Raw genomic sequence first — 17,979 nt, forward strand, 5'->3', positions numbered from 1 at the left:
CCTGCCGTAGAATTTCATTTGTATCTTTTTCCGGTGGTAGCGTTAGCATTTTCCTGTCGTCGTAGCTTTTCGGTCTTCGTATTCTGTCGTAAGTTTCCTGTCATAGCAATTTTCATCCGTAATATTTCATTCATAGCTTTTGGGGTCGTAGCATTTCTGTCAGCTAGTGCTCACATCTAGGATCTGTCGCGTCCACTGATCCATATGGGCTGAGGTTTTGGTTTATTTGATTGTCGTCCCACAACCTTCTCACCCCCATAACATACGTCATACGATGCATGCTCATTTCATTACACTTGTACGTCTACCCACCACGGTCTGTGGGTACACTAGCCCTGAGGGTTTGTTTGCTACCTGTCTGTTTTCGGGCGCTGCATTTCGTTCATGGCATTCCTGTTGTACATTTTGTTCGTAGCATTTCTGTTAGCTAGGGCTCACATCCTGGGTCTGTCACACCTTCGGACCCATACAGGCTGAGATTTCGTTTTCATTGATTGTCGTCCCACAATCTTCTCACCTGTATAACATACGTCATACGTGCACGTTCACCATTACACCTTTACTACTACCCACCACGGTCTGCGGGTACCTCAGCCCTGAGTGTTCCTTTTTAATTACCTGTCTTGGCGCTGCAGGTTGCTCGGGCTTGCTCACTACATACACTACGGGTTTTGTCAGCATTAAGTTCACATTCATGCGCTGTTGGTCTTGTCATTTCTGCACTTACATCCTCATACTTGTCAGGTACGTAGGGGTGTTGTTGTTTTGTGGGTTGGTTGTTTGTTCTCATTTCTCTAGTTTGGGTTTCCTTAGATCAGGGCATGTCGTGCGTTTCGAAGCGGCCAATTTACATTCATCCCTCCACCGCCGCATGGGGGTTCAGTGCATGGTAGCACCCTGTCATTAAGGGGTGGGACCATTCCAAACTCATAGCTGAGTTTTATCACTGGTGTACCCCTTTCCCGGCCTCAGCTGGGGGGGGGGGGGCAGTATTTTAGGTGGTTAGTCCCCACTGTGTAATATATATGTAATATATACATAAAACTATTTTTCATAAATAAAAATCTGATAATTGGCATGTGTGTATGTATTCACCCCCTTTGTTATGAAGCCCATAAAAAGTTCTGGTGCAACCAATTACCTTCAGAAGTCACATAATTTGTGAATGTCCACCTGTGTGCAATCTAAGTGTCACAAGATCTGTCATTACATATACACATCTTTTTGAAAGGCCCCAGAGGCTGCAACACCTAAGCAAGAGGCACCACTAACCAAACACTGCCATGAAGACCAAGGAACTCTCCAAACAAGTAAGGGACAATGTTGTTGAGAAGTACAAGTTAGGGTTAGGTTATAAAAAAATATCCAGATTTTTGATGATGCCTAGGAGCACCATAAAATCTATCATAACCAAATGGAAAGAACATGGCACAACAGCAAACCTGCCAAGAGACAGCCGCACACCAAAACTCACGGACCGGGCAAGGAGGGCGATAATCAGAGAGGCAGCACGGAGACCTAAGGTAACCCTGGAGGAGCTGTAGAGTTCAACAGCAGAGACTGCAGTATCTGTACATAGGACGACAATAAGCCGTACTCTCCATAGAGTTGGACTATATGGCAGAGTGGTCAGAAGAAAGCCATTACTTTCAGCAAAAAACAAAATGGCATATTTTGAGTTTGCGAAAAGGCATGTGGGAGACTCCCAAAATGTATGGAGGAAGGTGCTCTGGTCTGATGAGGCTAAAATTGAACTTTTTGGCCATCAAAAAAAAAAAAGCTATGTTTGGCGCAAACCCAAAACATCAGATCACCCAAAGAACACCACCCCACAGTGAAACATGGTGGTGGCAGCATCATGCTGTGGGGATGTTTTTCAGCAGTCGGGACTGGGAAACTGGTCAGGGTTGAGGGAAAGATGGATGGTGCTAAATACAGGGATATTCTTGAGCAAAACCTGTACCACTCTGTGTGTGATTTGAGGCTAGGACGAGGAATGGGCAAAAATTCCAGTGGTAAGATGTGGCAAGCTCATAGAGACTTATCCAAAGCGACTTGGAGCTGTGATAGCCGCAAAAGGTGGCTCTACAAAGTATTGACTTTAGGGGGGTGAATAGTTATGCACATTGACTTTTTCTGTTATTTTGTCCTATTTGTTGTTTGCTTCACAATAAAAAAAACATCTTCAAAGTTGTGGGTATGTTCTGTAAATTAAATGATGCAAATCCTCAAACAATCCATGTTAATTCCAGGTTGTGAGGCAACAAAATACAAAAAATGCCAAGGGGAGTGAATACTTTTGCAAGGCACTGTAAGTGCAACCATCACCTTCCTCTTCTTCAACCTCAAATGTGATATTATTTTTTAGAGGGTGTGAACATTAATCATGCATTTCCCAGGGGTGTGGGGAATAGAAAAGGACAACAGAAACAGGACAGGATTACTGAAAACTTCTCCTATCCTCTTGTCCCTTAAACTGTAGCCATACATGGATCTAAATTTTCCCGTTTCAGTAGGGACCAGCTGAATTTCAATTCATGTATGGGCACTTTGGTTGTACAGAAGTCGATCTGCCAATCAACTTTTGTATGTCCACTGTCAGATTTTCCCTGCATGATCAGAGCTGCAGGCTATAGCCTGCAATGCTGATCAGTGTATTCTGATAAGGAGAAAGTCTCCCCACTGTCAGAATACAATAGCTCAGCAGGGAAGATAGCTCACGAGTGTGTGGATGGGAGAACCAAGTCAGTTTTTTCTTGCATTCAAGCCACTGGTTTAACAAAAAAAAAAAAACACTCGTCTGTGGGCTGCCAAACATAGACAGACCTGGCCATGTAGTCTTCAGAACAATGTAGGTTATAAGAATGTGGTGAGGTCTACAGATATTTTTTCATTTCACCCAACACATATACAATAGACAGACTTTTTCAGTAATATATATTTAACAGACAAAAGGGAGCAAATAGGGTAAGTTCATTTTTAGACCCCTTTCACATGGGCGCCTTCCGTTTTGTTCAGCAGATCTGTTAGCTGATCCCTTGCTGATCTGAGCAGATTGGGCAGATGACAGGTCCATGTCCACTCAGTTTCTGCAGAGCTGACACAGACAGAGCCCGTTCTGCTCTATAGGCAGCTGGGTGTAAATGGACGCTGTCCGTTTACACCCGACTACCTCCAATCTGATTCACCTACATGGAGAAGAACGTATCCCCTTCCATTTGTTTTTATTGGACTGGATTGGATCAGAGGTAGGCGGGTTTAAACAGACATAGGGGTGAATGGACCATCTGATCAGGTCTTCTTGAAAAACTGACAGGCGGACCTGATCAGAACGGTCGTGTGAAAGGGGTATTATGGTTTACATAGCATTTATGTTTGCTGCCATGCATTCAGCAGTGTCACATGTCATAGTAAAGGCCAAGGTGTCTTTGAAGTGCATGCTATGATCACCAGTCTATCTTTACCTTCTCTGTGCTGTGTGAAGCAAAATTGTATACACCCACTGGACAAATAATTGCATATTGGATGCAATCAGGCAGGAGGATTTTGTTCATTGATTATGAAGTGATAGGTTGTTAATAAGTAGAATAGTTCATATTTGACAATGGTTTTTGTAAACGTTCAAAATATAAAGGGTTACTTTAAAGCAGTGATTCTCAACCAGAGTTGCGTGGAACCCTAGGGTTCCTCCAGAGGTTGCTAGGGGTTCCTTCAGCATTGGGCAATTTCTGCCTCTCAGATAAGTTCCCACTGAAACCATTGATCCTTTTAACTATCTGTAAGGAGGTATTTCTTCCCAATGACCACAAGTGTAAGGACCATTCTTCCCACTGACCATCACACTAATGTATCATGAGTTGTAGATTTCTAATTTTTAGCAGGGGTTCCCTGAGACTGGAGAACTATTTCAAGGGTTCCTCTGTGTTAAAAAGGTTGAGAAAGGCTGCTTTAAAGCCTAATTATAGTTTGGGCAATTAACCTATAAAAAGATTCAGACCGGAGCTGAAAAAAAAGCAGCTCTACATGCTTTACTTGCCTGGTGACCAGTCCAGACTTACTGATCTTTAAGGATGAGCTCCGGCATGTTCGCACAGCCCACGTGCAGAGCCCGCCAGGAAGTCGGCACTGCGCTAATCACAGGCAGTGAGACATTGGGGGTTATTTACGAAAGGCAAATCCACTTTGCACTGCAAGTGCACTTGGAAGTACAGTCGCTCTAAATCTAAGGGGTAGATCTGAAATGAGTGGCAGCTCTGCTGATTTTATCATCCAATCATGTGCAAGCTAAGATGCTGTTTTTTATTTTCCTTGTCCCCCTCGGATCTACAGCGACTTTACTTCCAAGTGCACTTTCAGTGCACTTTTAAGTGCACTTGCAGCGCAAAATTGGATTTTCCTTAAGTAAATAACCCCCATTGTCCCCATTGTGTGGCTGCAGAGATCGGGAAATGTCTCAATGCCTGTGATTAGCGCAGCGCAGTGCCGACTTCCTGGCGGGCTCTGCATGTGGGGTGTGCGAACACGCCGGAACTCATCCTTACTGATCTCTTTCAGCTTGAGTGATGCCCAGCATCTTTCAACCCACTTTCTATGAGCCCAGTGCATCAAGGCATTACCCTCCATCCTGGACTCATAGGAAACATGCTTCAACATTTTAACCACTCCCCTGCCTGATAAAAAAGGAGGACAAAGATGACCTTTGATGTCATTGGACCTGGCCAAAGGCACCTTTAAAAAAATGTAAGTTTGTCATTTTTTAAGTGTGCCAGGGGTGCTTCAATGTAGTGGTGGCCTTTAGTGAAAGAGTGGGGGTGAACACAGCTGGACTTTAATGCTGTGGCTGTGCGAATAGGTTTGTGTAATCAAACATTAGGTTTTACTTTTTTTTCAGCTGTAATTCCTTGCTGGTGGTGGTATAGATTCAATCTAAACAATTAAGGTCAGAGGAACCTTCTGTCAGCTATATGTTACAAGTCTCAGTAGTAGCTACATTTCCCATTATGTTTGCAGTGTAACTATCCCTTATGTCATCACCTTCTAAGGAAGCATTCTGTTAGATTAACTGTTTAAGTTGAACTCCATGTCCCTATGGCACTAAAGGGTTTAAGTATTATCAGCTGTATAGACAGCACTTTGCAGTGTAATGACACGCATGATGCGTGAAGCAAGGGAACTCTGCTTGCAAACCACAAAACGTTCCTCTGAGTGAACACACGTGACAGCATATTGCTGGTAATAATACATGCTGGTTTTATTGTACAACTGGGATCTTTGGGGAAAGTCCTTTGGCTAAAGCTGATTAATTTTCTCCTGACTGCAGCTGTAATCTAAGCTACTCTTGGTAGACACAATGTAATGAGATCTTCTGTCTAGGGTTCAGTACTTCTGTAAATCGCCAGACAGCTAGAACATCCCTATAAATATGTAGAACAGGGGGGCATTGTTTAAATTGGAGTCTATGCACATTTGTCTTTTATTTTAGCAAATATTATAACGTATAAATGTATAAATAGTTTATTTAGGACTACTAGCGTCTTTATGTTGGTGTTTAAGCTGAACTTAAGCTTAAGCAAATGAAAAAGGCAAATGAAAAAGATACAAATTAATATAATTCTGCATTCATGAACATATTATTAAATGTATTTTTAAATGCAAACAGTGTACCTGAACTTGACTTGGTACCAGCCTCTGTACAGCAGAGCTTAGAATGGGAGAGAATGAAGCAGCTTCACAAGCCAATTTATGCATGTGACGACAATAAACATGCTTATAGGGGAATTACAGCATTAAGTCGTGTTAACTGTGCTGCTGCTTCTTCGCTGGCCAAGTCCAGCTTGGGATAGGTCCATGACCGCTTGGGCTCAGAGGGTTGAATGATGCCAGACATCATTCAGTCTAGAGAGCTGAGGATATCAAGTGGCAGAAAAGGCGTACTGCAGGGGACAGCTCTGGGTTGAAGGCAAGTAGTTACTGCAGCCTTTACCTTTTTAACTGGAGTTTTGCTGTGAGCTATTGTTACATTTCCCAACAGTGTAAAATGTTAATGTTCATTTTTTACCAACAACTATTCCAGAATTACATTATCTGTCCTTTCGAGGTATTAGAATTCCTACAATTCAATAAAAAGTGAGAGTGGCCTTGTAGATAATATGTGTGACATAGACATGGGCTGTAATGGTACTGTTTCGGTGACCTAGCAAGAGTGGTCTGTGAATGAACTGATGCAATTTCCCCCTCACTTTGGATTTCCTTTCATTTATTATTATTATTATACATGATTTATACAGTGCCAACAGTTTGCACAGGGCTTTACAACATGTGGCTGACAGTACAGTTACAATACAATTAAACACAGGCAGGATCAGAGGGCCCTGCTCATTAGAGCTTACAATTTAAAAGGGAGGGTCAAGTGATACAAAAGGTAATAGCTTTGGGGAATGGGCTGATGGAGAAAATAAAAGTACAGTTGTTAGGTGGAGGCGGATAGGCTTCTCTGAAGAGAAAAGTTTTCAGGGATCCCCTAAAAGTGGACAGAGTAGGAGATAGGCAGACAGATTGGGGTAGGGAATTCCATAGGATGGGAGAGACTCGAAAGAAGTCCCAGAGGCAAGCATGAGAGAAGGGGACGAGGGAACTAGAGAGCAGGAGGTCATCGCTTCTCGGCCTTTTGGCTAAGATCAAGTGTAGTATCTGTTCTTATCAGTTTAATATCTGATACGTCCCCTATCTGGGGACCATATATTAAATGGATTTTTAGAACAGGGAGATGGAAGAAGAGCTTGCTCTGTCCACTCCACGCATCGACCTGGTATTGCAGTACCTCCAGGACCGGTGCACAAAAAAAAAAAAAAAAAAAAGAGAGCAGGAGGTCTTCAGAGGAACGAAGAAAATGATTTGGTCTGTATTTTGAAACTAGGTTTGTGGTGTAGCTCGAGGCCAAACTGTTGATGGCTTTGTAAGTTATTGTTAGTATTTTGAATTTTATTTGTTGGGTGAGTGGCAGCCAATGGATGGATTGGCAGAGAGGGGTAGCAGATGCTGAGTGGTTTATAAGATGGATGAGTCTGGCTGCAACATTCATGATGGACTGAATAAAGGATTACCTATATACAGTGAGGGAGAAAAAAGTATTTGATCCCCTGCTGATTTTGTATGTTTCCCAACTGACAAAGAAATGATCAGTCTATAATTTTAACGGTAAGTTTATTTTAACGGTGAGAGCCAGAATAACAACAACAATATCCAGAAAAACGCATTTCAAAAAAGTTTTAAATTGATTTGCATTTTAATGAGTGAAATAAGTATTTGATCCCCTATCAAACAGCAAGATTTCTGGCTCCCAGGTGTCTTCTATACAGGTAAGGAGCTGAGATTAGGAGCACTCTCTTATCATTTAAGGACCACCCACCATATATATACTGTGGCAGGGCAGCTCTGTTGTGCGAAGCAACATACCTGTACAGAGGAGGAGTTGATGTGTGTGTCTGGCGGACCCGATGTCCGCCGGCCACCTGCAATTGCTTTACAGAGGCAGAACGGAGATGTAAACAAGGCAGATCCCTGTTCTGACAGGGGAGAACATGGAGATTGTCTGTTCCTAGTAGTCAGAACCCCACACAGTTAGAAACACACTAAGGGAACACATTCAACCCTTTGATCGTCCCTGTAATTAACCCCTTCCCTGACAGTGTAATTTATACAATGATCAGTGCATTTTTTTTTTAGCACTGGTCCTCAAAAAGTGTCACTTAGGGTTAGATTTGTCCACCGCAATGTCGCGGTCCCGCTAAAAATCGCTGATCGCCGCCATAACCAGTAAAAACAATAAAAATATTAAAAGTCCATAAATCAATCCCGTAGTTTGTAGACGCTATAACTTTTGTGCAAACCAATCAATATACGCTTATAGGGATTTTTTTTACCAAAAAATATGTAGCAGAATACATTTTGGCATAAATTGATGAAGAAATGTATTTTTAAACATTTTTTGTTGGATATGTATTATAGCAGAAAGTAAAGTTTCTTTTTTAAAAATTGTCGGTCTTCTTTTGTTTATAGCTTAAAAGATAAAAACCGCAGAGGTGATCAAATACCACCAAAAGAAAGCTCTATTTGTGGGAAAAATTACATCAATTGAATTTGGGTACAGCATCGCACGCCCGCACAATTGTCAATTAAAGTTACACAGTGCTGTATAGTGTAAAAAATGGCCTGGTAGTGGAGTACTCCTAATCTCAGCTTGTTACCTGTATAAAAGACACCTGTCCACAGAAGCAATCAATTAATCAGATTCCAATTTCTCCACCATGGCCAAGACCAAAGAGCTGTCCAAGGATGTCAGGGACAAGGTCGTAGACCTACACAAGGCTGGAATGGGCTACAAGGTCATGGCCAAGCAGCTTGGTTAGAGGGTGACAACAGTTGGTGCGATTATTCGCAAATGGAAGAAACACAAAACAACTGTCAATCTTCCTCGGTCTGGGGCTCCATGCAAGATCTCACTTCATGGCGTTTCAATGATCATGAGAATGGTGAGGAATCAGCCCAGAACTACATGGAAGAATCTTGTCAATGATCTCAAGGCAGCTGGGACCATAGTCACCAAGAAAACAATCGGTAACACACTACGCCGCGAAGGACTGAAATCCTGCAGCACCCGCAATGTACAGGCCCTCTGAAGTTTGCTAATGAACATCTGAATGATTCAGAGGAGAACTGGGTGAAAGTGTTGTCGTCAGATGAGACCAAAATCAAGCTCTTTGGCAACACCTCAACTTGCCGTGTTTGGAAGAGAAGGAATGCTACCTGTGATCCCAAGAACACCATCCCCCCGTCAAACATGGAGGTGGAAACATTATGCTTTAGAGGTGTTTTTCTGCTAAGGGGACAGAACCACGTCAATGCATCAAAGGGACAATGGACAGGGCCATGTACCATCAAATCTTGGATGAGAACCTCCTTCCCTCAGCCAGGGCATTGAAAATGGGTCATGGATGGGTATTTCAGCATGACAATGACCCAAAACACATGGCCAAGGAAACAAAGGAGTGGCTCAAGAAGAAGCACATTAAGGTCCTGGAGTGGCCTAGCCAGTCTTCAGACCTTATCCATACCAGACCCTCAGACCCGTATCTGAGCATGCTGCCCAGCAGGTCAGGAAAGGGAGGGGACGAGCGAGCGCCCCCCCTCCTGAACCATGCCAGGCCACATGCCCTCAACATGGGGGGGTACAAGTGCTTTGGGGCGGGGGGGCTCTGTGCCCCCCACCCCAAAGCACCTTGCCCCCATGTTGATGAGGACAAAGGCCTCTTCCTGACATCCCTTGCCCGGTGCTGGTCGGGGTCTGTGGGCAGCGGGGGCTTATCGGAATCTGGAAGCCCCCTTTAACAATGGGACCCCCAGATCCCGGCCCCCCACCCTATGTGAATGGGTATCGGGTACATTGTACCCCTACCCATTCACCAAAAAAGCAGTGAAAAGTTTAAAAAACAAGAGCCAGTTTTTGATAATTCCTTTATTAGTAAAATAGCTCTGAGCCGCTGTCTCTCCCGATATCGTCTCTGCCGGTGTGGTCTCTCCCGGTGTGGTCTCTCCCGGTGCCCTCGCCTTTTTCCGACGCCGTACTCTCCCTGAGCTGTCATCTCCCGGTGTCGTTGTCTTCTTCCTCCTCCTTGCGTCATTGTTGCCGTCTTCTTCTTCCTTCCTTACCGTCACCGGTTACCCACTAAAAAACCAAAAAAAGCTGGTCTTTTCACGAAGCTGTCTTCCTCCGTTCTTATGTTCCCCGTTGTCCAGCGCCTCTTATATAGGCATGGGGCGTGGCCATCCAGTGACATCGCCCGGAGAGCCCACCCCTTGCGACATGTGACGTCACATGTCACAAGGGGCGGGCTCTCCATGCGACGTTATTGGATGGCCACGCCCCATGCCTATATAAGAGGCGCCAGAGAGCGGGGAACATAACAATGGAGGAAGACCAGCTTTTTTTTGTTTTTTAGCGGCAACAGCAAGGAAGAAGAAGACGACGGCGGTGACGACCTGAGGGGGTGGTGGAAGAAGACAACGACGTCGGGAGATGACAGCTCGGGGATGGATTATATTTCCATAGTTTAATAATAATCAAATGTGGACATTTAATATAGAGAAGTAAGAGAATATCTAAATTTGTGTTTACCTAAATCCATTAGGATGTGTTGAAACCAGTTTACAAGCTTGCATCATATATTTGTATTGCAGCAGCATGCACTGTATATTCCTGTACGGGTGACAATCCCAGTGGTGTAAGCTGTAGTTGTCCTTTTTTTTTTGCCTCCGTGATGTGTTCTCAGACACATGAACAGCCTGCAATATTTATTAGGGAGAAATACTCAGTGCAGCTGCTCGCTGCATGAAAACAGGAGGCACGTGGCGCTCACATGTTCAGCAAGGAACTTGGCAGCACGGAATGTATTAAATGAAACTTTAATTTCCTACTGGAAAAAAAAAGATGGCATCACTTAGGAAGGATTTTTTTTTTCCTTTCTTTCTAGGAGACTGTCCTAGTTATACTCTCTGGAAACATTAATATTTCATATAATAAAAAATAAAATTAGTAACTGCAAATATATTACATCTGAAAGTATTCACAGCGCTTCACTTTTTCCACATTTTGTTATGTTACAGTCTTTGCAAATTTATTAAAAATAAAAAACAAAAAAGATTATATGTACATAAGTATTCACAGCCTTTGCTCAATACTTTGTTGAAGCACCTTTGGCACCAATTACAGCCTAATGTCTTTTTGAGTATGATGCTACAAGCTTGGCACATCTATTTTCGGGCAGTTTCCCACATTCTTCTTTGCAGGACCACTTAAGCTCCTTCAGGTTGGATGGTGAGCGTTGGTGCACAGCCATTTTTAGATCTCTCCAGATGTTTAATCGGGTTCAAGTCTGGGCTCTGGCTGGGCCTCTCATGGACATTCACAGAGTTGTCCTGTAGCCACTCCTTTGTTATCTTGGCTGTGTGCTTAGGCTCATTGTCCTGTTGGAAGATGATCCTATGCCCCAGTCTGATGTCCAGAGCTCTCTGGAGCAGGTTTTCATCAAGAATGTCTCTCTACATTGCTGCATTCATCTTTCCCTCGATCCTGACCATTCTCCCAGTTCCTGCCGCTGAAAAACATCCCCGCAGCATAATACTTCCACCACCATGCTTCACTGTAGGGATTGTAATGTGCAGGTGATGAGTGGTGCCTTGTTTCCTCCAGACATGACGCTTGCCATTCAGGTGAAGGAGTTCAATCTTTGTTTCATCAGACTAGAGAATTTTGTTTCTCATGGTCTGAGAGTCCTTCAGGTGCCTTTTGGCAAACTCCAGGTGGGCTGTCATATATTTTTTACTGAAGAGGGGCTTCTGTCTGACCATACAGGCCTGATTGGTGGAGTGCTGCAGAGATGGTTGTTCTTCTGGAAGGTTCTCCTCTCTCCACAGAGAAATGCTGGAGCTCTGTCAGAGTGACCATCGGGTTCTTGGTCACCTCCCTAACTAAGGTCCTTCACCCCCGATCGCTCAGTTTGGCCGGGCGTTGCAATCACAAGTCTCTGTTAGACTTTGAACATGATTAAAGGCTAGGTTCACACCTCTGCGCGTGATTGCGTGTGCAGGAACCATAGTGAAAACGTACTGCTCTGCTAAAATGCATGCATTCTGAATGGCACCCCCACACATGTAAAATCGCAGTGCGTGTGCAGGTGCGGGAACTGCAGGGAAATCGTATGGTCAAACAGACCATGCGATTTCCCTGCTGCCGTGTTTTTGAAAAGGTGCATGCAACTTTTTTTTTGTGGAAACGCAGTCATAACAGCCCATTCATTTGAATGGGCTGCCGTGCTTTCGCAAACGCGACCCTCAGAAATGCATAGGTGTGAACCTAGTGTTAAACTGCTGCCAGGTTTGTGTAGAGTAGAGGTACTGTGTAATATATAAAGCTGGCCGTAGGTGGATAGATGAATCCTTCACTGTTGAGACACTGTATTCTGATATCAGGGACTCTCAGTGGCTGAGAAAAACTTTCCAACAAGCCCATTCTCAGAAGTCCATTGTTAGGTCAACTTCTGTTGAGCAGGAGCGGCCACGCATGGATCGAAATTCAGCCAATCCCTGCTGAACCGGCCAAATTTCCATCCATCTATGACCACCCATGAGTGGGGCTTTGAAGTATATCCTGTATCATATACTGCAGAAATAAATAAGTAAATAACAACAAAACAAAAAAACACTGCTAATAGATATTTGTCATTCTTTGCAAAGAATACCACCAGTCACATGAAAGATTTTTGTCTGCACACAATTGAATGATGGAAATTGGCAGGTCTTCGCCTTTCTCTTGCAAAACCTATTTGCCTTTAAGTCAAGCAAAAATTCCCAGTCTCTTTATGCGTTGTTCTTCCATAGTTTCAGGCAGAACTTTTCTAATATGCTAATCACAAATAGTACATCCAAACACACACAGTAAATGCTGACAGAGATAAATAGCTTACCTTGTTATGTATTCATGATCGGTCCTTGTGATTTATATGGTGTTCTCCTTTAAAGTGAATATAAACTCTAATAATAAATTCCTTGTGTTTGCTCCCTTTTGTTTTGTTACATATACTTTTAAAAACATTTTATTACAGTATATCTGTTTGACAAGTGCAAGAGTTGCAACCAGAGCTGTTCATGCAGCCAGATATCTTGTAAGCTTTGCTGTGCTTTCTGAACAGATATCAGTTAGCATTTTTTCCAGCTGTTTGGGCTACAAAACACCTCCCCTTGTTTTGGAGAAGAGAGTGAAATGTTATGTAGTCCTAACACATTGTTAAATAGTCCTTACACACTTTCTTTCTAAATCCTGTGTTCAGGATCCTGTGTTGTGTCCTGTGTGGCAGGATTACCAGGTTAAAGTATAGGAAAAAGTGTTAAAAAGGAAAGCTAATGCAGCCACCACATCTAGAGACTGGCAAGCTGAATACTAACATTTTTTCTTCTTGTCTTTAAGCATCTCTTAGTGTTCTAAAAAATGATAAGCTCTCTCTATTTTGCCCTTGAATTAAGAAGTCAGGAACAGAAAAGATGTGATCATCTGTGCTAACAAAAGATTATCATTTCTAGTGCTAGGTAGCAGTTTTGCAATGGAGTGGTCCATCATATTGCATCTTTTTTGCATGAGCTTAGCAGGTTTTCAGGTGCCGCAATAAAGTACGGCATCTATTCTGGTGTTTAAGATAGATACTAATTCTTCACACACTCCAAGCTAAGAAAACATAATTAATTTCACATTCATAATGTCTCATTATTATGTTGCCTTTATGTCTCATTTCCCAGATGATTTCTCCAATATCTATGCTGCCCTCTGGTTATACCCAATGATAGAAGAAAAGTCACATAATAAGTAAAAAAAAATAAAACAAACTTTTTCCTAATAAAAGAGCTATAGTAAAAAAAAAAACAACACTACGTTTTAGTTTAACCCCTTAATGACGAAAGTCAGAACACATCTTATCAACTCTTTTTTAACTTGGCATGTGTTAATAAAACTGTAACATAGCTATGCAGCAAAAGTCATGAATAATACCCATAATATTTTTAACATGTGCAATATGTTATTTTCTGTTACCCAAGTTGTCTTTCACATGGTAAATGTAACAGTCCCTAACATTTTGATCCTAAGAGAAAATAACCTAAAAACATTCGACCAGAAAAGTAAGTAGCATAACACAATAGTCTGAGAACTTTTGGCCAATTGAGTAAGGATTTGTAAGCTAAAACACATTAGCTTTTTGTAGTATGCTGGACCTCCTGATTGTTAATTTAAAAAACTCTGCAGAGTATGTATGGGCTCCAGCGTTGACTTTTTAAAAAAAGAAGTACATGGGACTGATGAAAGCCCAGGTAGGACACCAACACCTGCTGTATAATGATAACAGGCAGGAAGTTACCCCAGCATTTCATATTCCTAATATGTGCCTGCTGTACTATGTATTTGTATGAGAGAGTATCCTGTTCTTTTTGTATTGCTTCCTTTATGTGAAATGCCTGGTGTTCCTGCTGGTCATTCTGCTTTCCTATAAAAAAAATGACCACACTAGACATTAGAGCACAGCGTGGTCAGTTCTCTAGCTGTGCTGGGAACTCAGCCTGCTCTCCTTTAATGATCAGACTTTTCCTGATATGCCCATCCCCTGCACAGCCATTCAATGGGAAGCTCCGTGTACTATTGCTTCTCCTCCCCTCAGCTCTTATGCAGCTGGGAACAGAGGGAGCCGAAAACAAAAACACAAATGTTATGCCTTTTGTTTTAATTTTAAACTGAATTGATTGTTTTACAAGGTGAACTAAGCTCATTTGTTTGGTGAAGCAATGATCAAAATAGCCTAAAACAATAGGTTAACAACATTCAACCAGAAGAGAAAAAAATATGAGGGAGGACTCTGCACTAACGTGTAAGTGATGAAAACATACACTGGTAACAAAAGAACAGTGTGTGAATTTCCACGGGTTATAGGAAAGACCATCATATAAAAAAGCAGCAGTTAACCACCTCAATACTGGGCAGTTTTACCCCCTTCCTGCCCAGGCCGTTTTTGAATGACAATTGCGCGGTCATGCAACACTGTAGACAAATTAATTGTTTTAGCTTTTTTCTTCACACAAATAGAGCTTTCTTTTGGTGGTATTTAATCACTGCTGGGATTTTTATTTTTTACAAAAAAGAAAAAAGACCGAAAATTGTGAAAAAAAAAAGTTTTTCATAGTTTCTGTCAGTAAATTTTGTAAATAAGTAATTTTTCTCCTTCACTGATGTGCACTGATGGGCACTGATAGGCTGCACTGATGAGGTGGCACTTATGGGCACTGATGAGGCAACACTTATGGGCACTGATTAGGTGGCACTGATGGGCGGCACTGATGGGGAGGCACTAATATGCCGCACTGATGGGCGCTGATTAGGTGGCACTGATACACACTGATAGGTGGCACTGGTAGGCACTGATAGGTGGCACTGGTGGGCACTGATGGGCAACACTAATGGGCACTAATGAGCAGCACTAATGGGCACTGATGGGAGGCACTGATGGGCATTAATGGGCAGCACTGATGAGCAGGCACTGATGGGAGGCCCTGACTGGCATCACTTATGGGCAGTGATTGATGGCACTTAGGGGCACTGATTGGTGGCACTGATAGGCACTGATTGGTGGCACTAATGGGCACTGCTGGGGCTTTCCTGTAATTAGGGCACTGATGATCAGTGCCCTGATTACCTGGCCAGGTCTCCCCTGCGAGGAGGTGATTGGACACAGCCAATCACATGGTTAAAGAGCCGCAGCTCTTTACAGAGTTCGGGGTCGTGCCGGATCCTAACAACACGGCGTGGCCAGGATCGCAGCACTGCGTGCCCCCATGGGTATGCAATAGCGCCCGTTCTGGGGCACCGTCATATGACGTCCTCCCAGAACGAGAGCCGCACCATCCCTCCGTCATTTGACAGGGGGGTGGGCGGCAAGCAGTTAGTGATTGTAAAGGCAGAAGTTTTTTTATCTTAATGCATTCAGATCAAAAACCTTCTATGTGCAGCAGCCCCCCTAATACTTACCTGAGCCCCCTCTCTATCCAGCGATGTTGCATGAGAGACTTGGCTGCTCAGGACTCTCCTCCTCCGCCATTCTCTCCCGCTGCTGTCAATCAAAGTCAGTGAGCCAATGAGGAGAGAGAGGGGATGGGGCCTAGCTGGTGCTCTGTGTCTGAATTGATACAAGGAGCTGCTGCTCAGCTTGGGTACCCCCATAGCAAGCTGCTTGCTGTGGGGGCACTCGTCAGGAGGGAGGGGCCAGGAGAGTCGAAGAGGGACCCAAGAAGAGGAAGATCTGGGCTGCTCTGTGCAAAACCACTACAAAGAGCAGGTAAGTAGAACATGTTACGAGACTTTACAATCACTTTAACCCCAGATAAAACTAGTGAATATCATGCAACAGTGCAGTTTATGGGCTCTCTGCATTTGCCAGTAAAACTTTGCAAGAATGTCCAAAGAAATGTCACAAGTGAATAGCAACCATAATTAAACTGACTGCTGTATTTGCTCAGATGTTCTAGGGACAAGGTTCAAGTTTTTAGCAGGCCAAAAGTGATTGTCAGGCTGTTGGGCATCTGCCCCCTACCCCTGGTCAGCAGCTAAAAGTAAACAAAAGACTGTGGATGTTGGCTCTCATCATTGACCAAATATTACCATACAAATATGTTCAAAAGACACACATATATGCTCTCTAGTTTCTTACATGCAAATCATGTGGACATCCTTAAAGCGATTGTAAATGCTTTTTTTTTTTTTTTTTTTTTTAATAACAAACAGGTCTACACTTACCTGCTCTATGCAGTGGAATTCACTATTCCACTAAGCATCTGGCCATTTTTGATATGTCTGCATCTGAGAAAATTGTTAATTCTTTTTTTTGTTTTTTTCTTATTTTACGCTTGTTGCAAACAGTACCAAGATAAATTTGTTAAGATTTTTGCAATAGATTTATCAATAACAGAAGCTATTTTCTTTGAAAGTTAAATGCACTTGTTATGTTATTTCCACTATTGGATACATAGAAACTAAAATGCTCCAGCAATAACATTTTGATACATGGAGATATAATATATACTGTATACACTGTGTATTGAAATATGTGAATGTACTGTATGTGAGTTGGTTGTTAAGTAACAATTTTTATGTATGGGTAAGAACTTTTTTTTATGGTGGTAATTTGATGTTTTTAAATGGGTTATATACATGTAATAAAGTGATGTAATGTTTTTATAACAGAGTTATTTGGGTGTTTTACTATAAGGAGCCCTTCATTTATTACTATTTTGTCTATAGATCTTTATTGCCCTCTGAGCCCCTGTTAAGGATGATAATATTTGTCCATTGTCACTGGGACTGAAAGTAAGAGAAAATCCCAAATTCTGAGTTACTAAAAGGAGAAGTGGAAAAATCTTCCAATAGGGACGCTTCTTTTGGTGTCATCTCTCCAATAATGTATGTTCCTTAATTTGGAGAACTTTCCTCTCACTTTCTGTTGTGTTTGTAGGACAGAAGCCAAAGTGAAATCTCCCCGAAGGGACACAGGTGGCAACAAAACCTGCCAGGGTTTTAAAGCGGTTGTACACTGCTGCACTTTTTTTCTTGCCTGCAAGGCAAAGGCATAATGTGTTACTATGCATTGCATACTAGCACATTATGTGAAACCTACCTCAAAACAAAGCCCATCTTCACCCGGTCTTTCTTCTGGGTTCGTCAACTCTACCTCTGTACATGGTGGGAGCCGCGATGACATCACTCGCATGCATGTGTGAGCTGCCTGTCACGGCACTGGGCAACGAAGAAACATCACGGGTGGCCATTCCTTCAGAGCGCAAGCGCCAGTGATGTCACTGGCTGCATGTATAGTAAATATCTCCTAAACGATGTATGATTAGGAGATAATTACACTACCTATAGGTAAGCCTTTTTATAGGCTTACCTATAGGTAAAACTTAAAGATTGAAGTTTACTTCCTCTTTAACCATTACATACTCTGGCCAAGGCAAAACAAAGTTTTGGATCTAAATACAGGAAATATTCAAAATCAGATTTCTGCATGGATACAACCCTTATATTTTAAGCTTTAACTAAATTGCAAACTACAAATGTCCTAAAAAATAAACTGAAATAACTTGTTAATATAAGGAAAAAAATGAAAATGCTAATGCAACATAACCCTTTATAACCTTTTCAGCTCCTAGGTAAAGACCCAAATTTAGCCCTGTTAGGTTTATGTTTTTTATTTACATTTTTTTTATTGCTCTTTGTGCCCCTTTTGGAGGGATTTCCCATCAAGTCCAGATTAGGATGCAGGTAGCAAACACATCAAGAAGCAAGGGAAAATGTCTCCGAAGAGCACATGAGCAGAAATAAAAAACAGGCAGCAG

At 42.5% G+C, this 17,979-nt stretch overlaps 1 protein-coding gene and 1 non-coding gene across 3 annotated transcripts in view; both read left to right on the forward strand.

Moving 5' to 3' along the window:
- Positions 1-17,979, forward strand: part of ARHGEF9 (Cdc42 guanine nucleotide exchange factor 9) — a 653,254-nt gene that overhangs the window by 624,995 nt on the left and 10,280 nt on the right. The window lies entirely within an intron of this gene.
- Positions 6,652-6,842, forward strand: LOC141109189 (U2 spliceosomal RNA). Its single transcript, XR_012236176.1, has one exon. It is a non-coding gene; the product is annotated as a U2 spliceosomal RNA (small nuclear RNA).

Source organism: Aquarana catesbeiana, linkage group LG09 (assembly GCF_042186555.1).
Source record: "Aquarana catesbeiana isolate 2022-GZ linkage group LG09, ASM4218655v1, whole genome shotgun sequence".
NCBI lineage: Eukaryota > Metazoa > Chordata > Amphibia > Anura > Ranidae > Aquarana > Aquarana catesbeiana.